Genomic DNA, 7,926 nt, shown 5'->3' with positions numbered 1-7,926 from the left:
CTCTACAGTCAGAGTGCTCTTTTTAGTTATTGTGCATTCATTAAAGTTGCATTTTCCCTTAGAGGAGTTTAAATGTCATCTTTTTCATGAATTGTAGCAGAGCTGTAGAAGATTCTGCAGACATTTGAGCCTTTTGTTGTAGATTGTCAGGAATATTCTTATTGTATTCTTGAAGCTTTAGATATCAATATTAAAAGGTTTGTGATGAGCATATTACTGTATGGCCACATCTGATAATAAGTAGGTAAAGAAATAGTTATGCTATGATTCACAAAATAGTGCTTTGCTAATGATATTCTAATAGCCAAATGTTTAATAATAATAATAATAATAATTGATACTTTATTTATCCCACAATGGGGAAATTCTTCCCCGCATTTTGGCCCATCCCCTGGGGGGAGCGGTGAGCTGCAGACTAGCCGCGCTCGGGGGGCGACAGCAGGAATCCATCTGCCAATCCTTCGGATGTTGGATGACCTGCTCTACCGCCCGAGCTAAACTGCCTCCCAGTAAATTACACAGAATGTTTAACTATTCACACACATTGTTGGTACTCAAATTGTTGTTCACATTACAGTTTTTCTCAAAAGGTTTAAACACAAATTTTGATACCCGAGACACACTAACCACAACGTGTAACTCATTCACTAACCCCCTGAACCAATTCTGCTAAACTACAAGCAAAGTTCCTGCTTTACACTAAAATTGCAGATCTAAAACACATTTTTTTCAAAACACTACACACAATTCTCTGCTTTTGGCACAATTTTCAAGCAGAAAATATCTTGTTTTCACAAGGACCACACTGCCATTCCAATATGCACACTGACTCATCACAAGGGCATATCCCTGTCACACAGTTTTACAACTAGCACTCAGAGCATTTGCATGAAAGGGCAAAAGGTGTGCTATTCTGCTTTGGAGCAACATTGGGAACAGAGGCAGAGCCAGAGGAGTAAAAGAGTAAGAGGAGGAGGACAGGGAGGATGAGGATGAGGACGAGGGAGGCCAAGGACCGTAATGGAGGGGATGTATACTGTGCACATTGGTTTTGCAAGAAAAACACTACTACTATGTCTCTGTGCTCAGAGTATAAAAATAATATTATTAAATATCTTACAACACACTTATGCATGTACTGTCTGTAGTAAGTGTAAGACTGAACCAAGAAAAGGCCTAAGTCATTATGATGTTTGGAGAAGAAGTGTTTTCCATTCATAGTGTTTTACTTTGAGCGCATCAGTGTTCAGCTGGTTCTTCTAAATGTCTATCATGATGGTTTGTATGTGTCATTTGAAAACACAATCCCATTTTGAGAGGACATAACATTGTTTTTTAATGTAAAGTTTGATTTTGCAGGAGAATTGAGGGGTTTTGCCCATTGTGTGTGTTTTTTTGGATTTGTGTGTAGAGTTCTGAGAATATGAAGTGTGCTTTCAGAAAATGTGTGTTAACAATTGAGAAAAACTGTAAAAGTTAAATGATCAAAATATAAACATTTTAACTTTGACTGAACTTTAACTTTATTGAACAAAGTTTGGGTCAATATTCAGGTATCACTGGTAACTTAAACCACTTGATATCTGTTGATACAAATGTGCATCACATCCCTTTGACTTCCAAAATCACAAAGCTGTCGGCAAACTACTCAGTGTGAAACCAGGGCCTTCTTTGATAAACACAGAGCCAAAATTCTGGTGATGATAAATGTTTTTAGAAAATTCCTGCGGCACACCTGACCATCTCTCATTGCACACTATTGTCCTGCGGCACACTAGTTGAAAAACACTGGCATAGAATACTAACTAAACAAAGCAAAAGAACAAAAACAAAATATGCTTCAGTATTTATTTCTCTGAATAATGCATCATTTTCTGTCTGTTTTCATGACAATTTTGACTTATAAAATCAGACTTTTTTGTCCTCTTCTTCTCATGCAGTGACACATTCTGCATGCTCATCAGAGCTTCGGTCCCTGTAGCTTCCTGTAAACGAGCCCTTGTTTTTGGTGTGTGCGTGTGTGTTTGCCTGCAGTATGGATCAATTAGACAACCAGAGCTCTTCATTGCATCCTAAATTAACTAAATACATAAATACATTTGCCTTGGATTCAGCCCCATGGCAGACATTACGTACAGCAATGCCATCTTGCACATTTAATTGGAGCAAAGCACACACAAACACACACATTCACCACACACACATTTCCATCATTAGCTTTCATTACCCAGCAAATTTCTACTGAGAAGGCAGCAGTGTCTGGCTCTCATAAAGACCAATCACATTGCATCTATCTATCTATCTATCTATCTATCTATCTATCTATCTATCTATCTATCTATCTATCTATCTATCTATCTATCTATCTATCTATCTATCTATCTATCTATCTATCTATCTATCTATCTATCTATCTATCTATCTATCTATCTATCTATCTATCTATCTATCTATCTATCTATCTATCTATCTATCTATCTATCTATCTATCTATCTATCCATCCATCCATCCATCCATCCATCCATCCATCCATCCATCCATCCATCCATCCATCCATCCATCCATCCATCCATCCATCTATCTATCTATCTATCTATCTATCTATCTATCTATCTATCTATCTATCTATCTATCTATCTATCTATCTATCTATCTATCTATCTATCTATCTATCTATCTATCTATCCATCCATCCATCCATCCATCCATCCATCCATCCATCCATCCATCCATCCATCCATCCATCCATCCATCCATCCATCCATCCATCCATCCATCTATCCATCTATCTATCTATCTATCTATCTATCTATCTATCTATCTATCTATCTATCTATCTATCTATCTATCTATCTATCTATCTATCTATCTATCTATCTATCTATCTATCTATCTATCTATCTATCCATCCATCCATCCATCCATCCATCCATCCATCCATCCATCCATCCATCCATCCATCCATCCATCCATCCATCCATCTCTTGTAACACGTTCATTCTTTCACTGCAGACATTTTACCCAACAAACAGCCCCAGCAGTGATAACAATATAAAGGCTCCATCCCATTGAGCTGCTGTTGTGCATGCTGGGTCACCAGCACACCTGGATGAAGTGAAGTCATTGTTGATGTCATTAGCTGCAACCGAGCCTTTCTGCTCTGACATGTCAAAATGTGCTGCAAAAGCTCCTTTGCCATCGGAATAGCCTTACTTTTTTTTGGTTTTTTAAGAAAGGTCATTCAAAAAGAAGGACTGTGTATGGAGTTTTTTTTTTAATCTTGAGGTTTTTCCTTACTGTCTGGTAGTGCATGCATCTATAAATATTCTTCAATGTGCCACAAAGCAACTTATTATATTTGTTCTTCTTCTTTTCTGCTAATGTAGTATTTTCTAGAACAAATCCAGAAATATACGTTCATCGATTTAGTTTCTTTCACCTCAAAGATGCACAAAATATTATCACCAGCAGCCTTCAAGAGTGCACTCCAAGAAAACACAGGGACTAATGACAGTTTTAAATGGCTCTAAATGTTCATCTAAAAAAGAATCCAGAAAGCCTGAAGATTATAAACGACATATTGTGATTACGTAAGAGGCTAGCTACTCTTACCCTAAAATCCTTTTTCTTTTTCTCAGTTTTATACAAAATTGTATTCTGTTAGCCATACAAAAACAGTACAGTAACCATTGTCAATAAAGGACTGAGCTTAGACTGAAAGGTGGACATGTGGGATATGTCAATGGTCCTCTATAGTGACAAAACATCTAATCATTTTGACTTGCAGTGCCTACACAATGCCAAAGGGACGAAGTATTTTGGGGGCACTAACTGTTTAAATGAAAAGGGAATTTAGTTTTGACACATAAGTGAATTGTTTTGAGAGAGATATGAGCTTTTGCAGGTGAACCATGGTGTTGTGCCGAACCATCCACATTATTTTGGCAAAAGCACCAAGAGTGTTGAGAACGTCCGGTCTGCTTCAAGAATTGAGCCAAAGCAATTGAGAAGGGTCTTTGCCATTTTGGTGGCACAGACTCTTTCTTTACATGGGAAAGGAATTTAGTTTTGAAGCATGAGTGAAGATATATACAGTTTTTCTCAGTCGCTTTAGTACAATTCTCAGATCAGAATTGAAGTTTGCAAATACGTGTGTGCATTTCTCAAAACAATTTGTACAACAGCAAAACACTATGGATTTCTTGCAAAAGCCTGTAACTTGCTCAAAATCTTTAGTTCATCTCTCAAAACTAAGTCTTTGTGTCATTGAACATGTCAGTGCCATCAGAATGTCAAATCCTTGTGTCATTGTCTACGAACAAGACAGTCAAATTACTTAGTCATGTTGTCAATATAACTGTGTACTTTAGAGGGAGGTTCTGATGTAAACTATGGCTAAAGTTTTGATGACAATTATTGTAAAATGTAAGTTACACCTTTTTTGTTTGATTGCAAGAGACTGGTCAAGATTCACATTTACACTTTTATTGTTCATATTGTAATTTGTTGACAGACCATGTCACACCAACATAGAAAAAAAAAAACTGCAAACAGTAACACAAAGGGAAAAAAAAGATAGGACAATATTCTGTACAACAGTACATGCAGTGCAGTAGGAATTGGTGTGGTCTTCCTACACCTCTTGTCGTTCCTGTATGTTAGGCCACAAATTCTCATCCACATCACAGCGAATATCCTCTCTTGCAATGCAGCCAAACATGTTTGTCACATTATGACAACTTGGTCAACCATTTTGCAGTTAATGACTTATACGATGAACTAATGACTAGGTGTTCTGAGGAGTAAGACTATTGCACAGTGAACTATATAATACATTTTGATCAACATGACATAAACAATTGATAATGTAGGAAAGAGCAGAGGATTGTACAGAATCATTTGCATGGATGTACCAAAGCAATTGCAACTTGTTCAAAGAAGTGAGAAACTGCTTATATGATGTTCACAAGTGACATCATGATGTGAAGATTGAACAAATAGTTTTGGGAATTTCATTCTGATCTGAGAATTGTACTAAAGCGACTGAGAAAAACTGTAAGATATCGGGAGATATATTAGATTTTGCAAGTGAGCTATAGTGTTGTGCTGAACTGTAAGACTGTTTTGCCAAATGATCTTAGAATTTTCAGAATGTAATTTCTGTTTCATGAAATGAGCCAAACCAATGGAGAAAAACTGTAATATCATGTCATGTGGGTACATCAACTGAATTTTGTGGAAAGAGTTGAAGCCACACATTTTCAAAAATCCCCCTTGGAGCATTAAGGCATTTCTCGCAAATAATATGAATCTCATTACCAGAGAGCAACTCAGGACTTCAGTGCGTCATTGTTTCTCACAGATGCTTCCATGTGCCTGCAGTAATGACATCCAAGCACCTGTTATGGCACAATGACCTCACTGTAAAGAGCCTGCAGTGAGGTAAGTCCAGTGTCATGGCTGCTGCTGTACATCATAAAAAATAGAATGAATTTTTATGCATAAGTAGCAGAAAAGGTATTTTTAAAATCAAAATTGAACCATTGTTTTTGCCTTGTTGATCTCCTAAAGTAGCTTATTTACTTTAGTTATTCTCAACAGATGCTCAGGTTTCAGCATCTTGATAAGTCAAAACAGCTGGAAGTTCATTAAAAAAAGGGGCCAACTCATTCTGAAACCATGAGTGTTTTTTATGATGAGGCTTGAGGTGAAGCCCTTTTTAGTTTTGTAATAGATTTAATTGGCAAGATACCCTGCCACTTTGTCTTATTCTCACCCTGGCAGCTACACTCCAGAGAGCTCCTCTCATATTGTCTGCAGGAATAAACTCAGTCAGGTAATATCTGGTTGTCATGTGACATTCATCATATCCAAGAGCTCCACAACCACACACACTCCAGCGCTAAGATTTTTCATTGTGCTGAATATGACTTCATGATAACAAATGGTTCGCAGCAGGGCTCTCAACTCTCAACTGGTCATTCCTTTTGGTCATACTTTAATAAATTTGTTGCACAACATGACTCTTACAATATTTTCATTGTTAAAGTTACTTTACTTGATTTACTTTGGAAGTGTTGGCTAATCAGAACATATACACTTTGTATTTCCTCTGATCCATGAACCAAAAACATGTTTGTTTATTGTCAAAGATAAGAGGCTTCTGCCGACAAAATGGAAAGTTTGAATAACTTTTTCACATGACACTCTTCATAATCCAGACTACGGAAGAAAATTAGTTTTGAAATAAATCCGTTGAGTTATGGCAAAGAGCATAGTGAAAGCTATATGCAGAAGTAAGAAGTGAGCATTTGTGAGCAACAATATGGTGTCAGACCTAGAGAGTTTAAATCAGATTACGTCTTTGCTTTTAGGATGCTGCTGGAGAAGTACAGAGAAGGTCAGGAGGAGCTGTATTGTGTCTTTGTAGATCAAGGAAATGTCTGATAGGGTACAAAACATTTAGCTGTGGCTTGTATGAGAAAATCTGGAGCAGCAGAGTAGTATGAAGAAGTTTTTCAGGATATGTATAAGAGCGGTAAGGTGTTTGAACAGAGGAGTTCAAAGTTGAAATGAGTCTAAGCCAAAGATCTTCTTCAAGCCCCTTCTATTTGTTGTGGTGACAGACCAACAGATGAGTTTAGACAGGAATCTTCATGGACCATGATGTTTGCAGATGACATCCCATTGTCAGTGCAGGGAGCAGGTGGAGGAACGTCCATGTTTGCTCTTGAAAGGAAAAAAAGTCAGCCCAAGAGAGTTTCTGTGTGTAAATGAGAGACTCATGTGGACACATTAGGTTACAGGGGAAAGGTGGGAAAGTAAAGGATTGTGAGGAGTGGTGGAGCGATGAATAGAAAGTCTTGTGAAATAATGAGTAATCAGTTGGATTTATGCAATTATTGCACAGCTTAGTTTAGTTTTTTTAATTCACCACTCACATGTTAAACTGCTTTCCTGCATTGAAACATAGAACATTTGATTGTTATGATTTGTTTTACCTTTTATAGATTAATTTAAAATCAGCCCAAAATATTTTGAAAACTATCTGAAATGAGGGTTTCTAGAACTTTTTAAAGAAAACAGTTAAACTTTTGAAGTGTGATTTCCTTTGTCTCCTTTATTTATGTAATCATAATTAAAAAAAATTAAGGAACATTTTGTCTTACTGTCAAAAAACATATGTTAATTTGTGAATGTTGACAAATTTAATTTTTTAAAGAAAATCCATCGACACAAGACCTACACTTCTCACTTAACTGTAATTTGGTTGTGCTACTCAACTAATTAGTTTGATTCAGTGATTATTTAGTTCATTTACAATTGATTTGTTATTGTTTTTATAAGGGATATTTTCATTTGGCCAATCTTAAAGGGTGCTTAAATAAATCTTTAAACCACAAATTTGTGCTGCAATCTATACCAGTTTTCAAGTAAATTATTTTACTATTATTTTGTATCTTTCTCATTCATTTTCAAAGCTCTTCTGGTTCAGAAAATAATTTTGACTAAACTTTATTTAAAAAACAAAATAGAAAATGCTCTTGCTCGTCCCTTTCTTGACGCTGATTGGCTGCGTCCGGCCGGAAGAGGAATCTGGGACCGCAAAGATGTCCGCGCATGTTTGAAAACTTGCGGTTGCCTAAATCCGTACTTTTGTAACTCAACCGGCTCGGTTTTATGTTTGTACAGGTAGCGATATTGTGCTCAAGAAAACCCCACAAAAGGAAAAGACGAGCACTCCACTGCAAGAGCCAGACGATTCCGTATTATCAGGTTAGCTGCTAAAATTTCTTCCAGAAAACTCAAAGCTAACGGAAGCTAGTATTAGCTTGTGTGCTACCAACAGAGAATATGCGAAGCGTTCAGCATGTTTTCTTACCTTTATTAGCTTAGGTTGCAGTGGAATTATTTTCAAATCTGAC

General features: G+C 36.8%; 1 protein-coding gene across 2 annotated transcripts in view; it reads left to right on the top strand.

Annotated features, from left to right (window-relative positions):
* The first annotated feature begins 7,547 nt into the window (after positions 1–7,547).
* Positions 7,548–7,926, top strand: part of anapc1 (anaphase promoting complex subunit 1) — a 42,993-nt gene continuing 42,614 nt past the window's right edge. For both annotated transcript variants that reach the window (XM_011484270.4, XM_011484269.4), the window contains exon 1: positions 7,548–7,777. The gene's annotated coding sequence lies outside the window, so the exon portion shown is untranslated. The remainder of the gene's footprint in view (positions 7,778–7,926) is intronic.

This window comes from Oryzias latipes, chromosome 15 (genome assembly GCF_053564925.1).
Source record: "Oryzias latipes strain Hd-rR chromosome 15, Olatipes_Hd-rR_3.1".
In the NCBI taxonomy this organism is placed as follows: domain Eukaryota; kingdom Metazoa; phylum Chordata; class Actinopteri; order Beloniformes; family Adrianichthyidae; genus Oryzias; species Oryzias latipes.
This window is presented reverse-complemented; position numbering and strand designations above follow the sequence as displayed.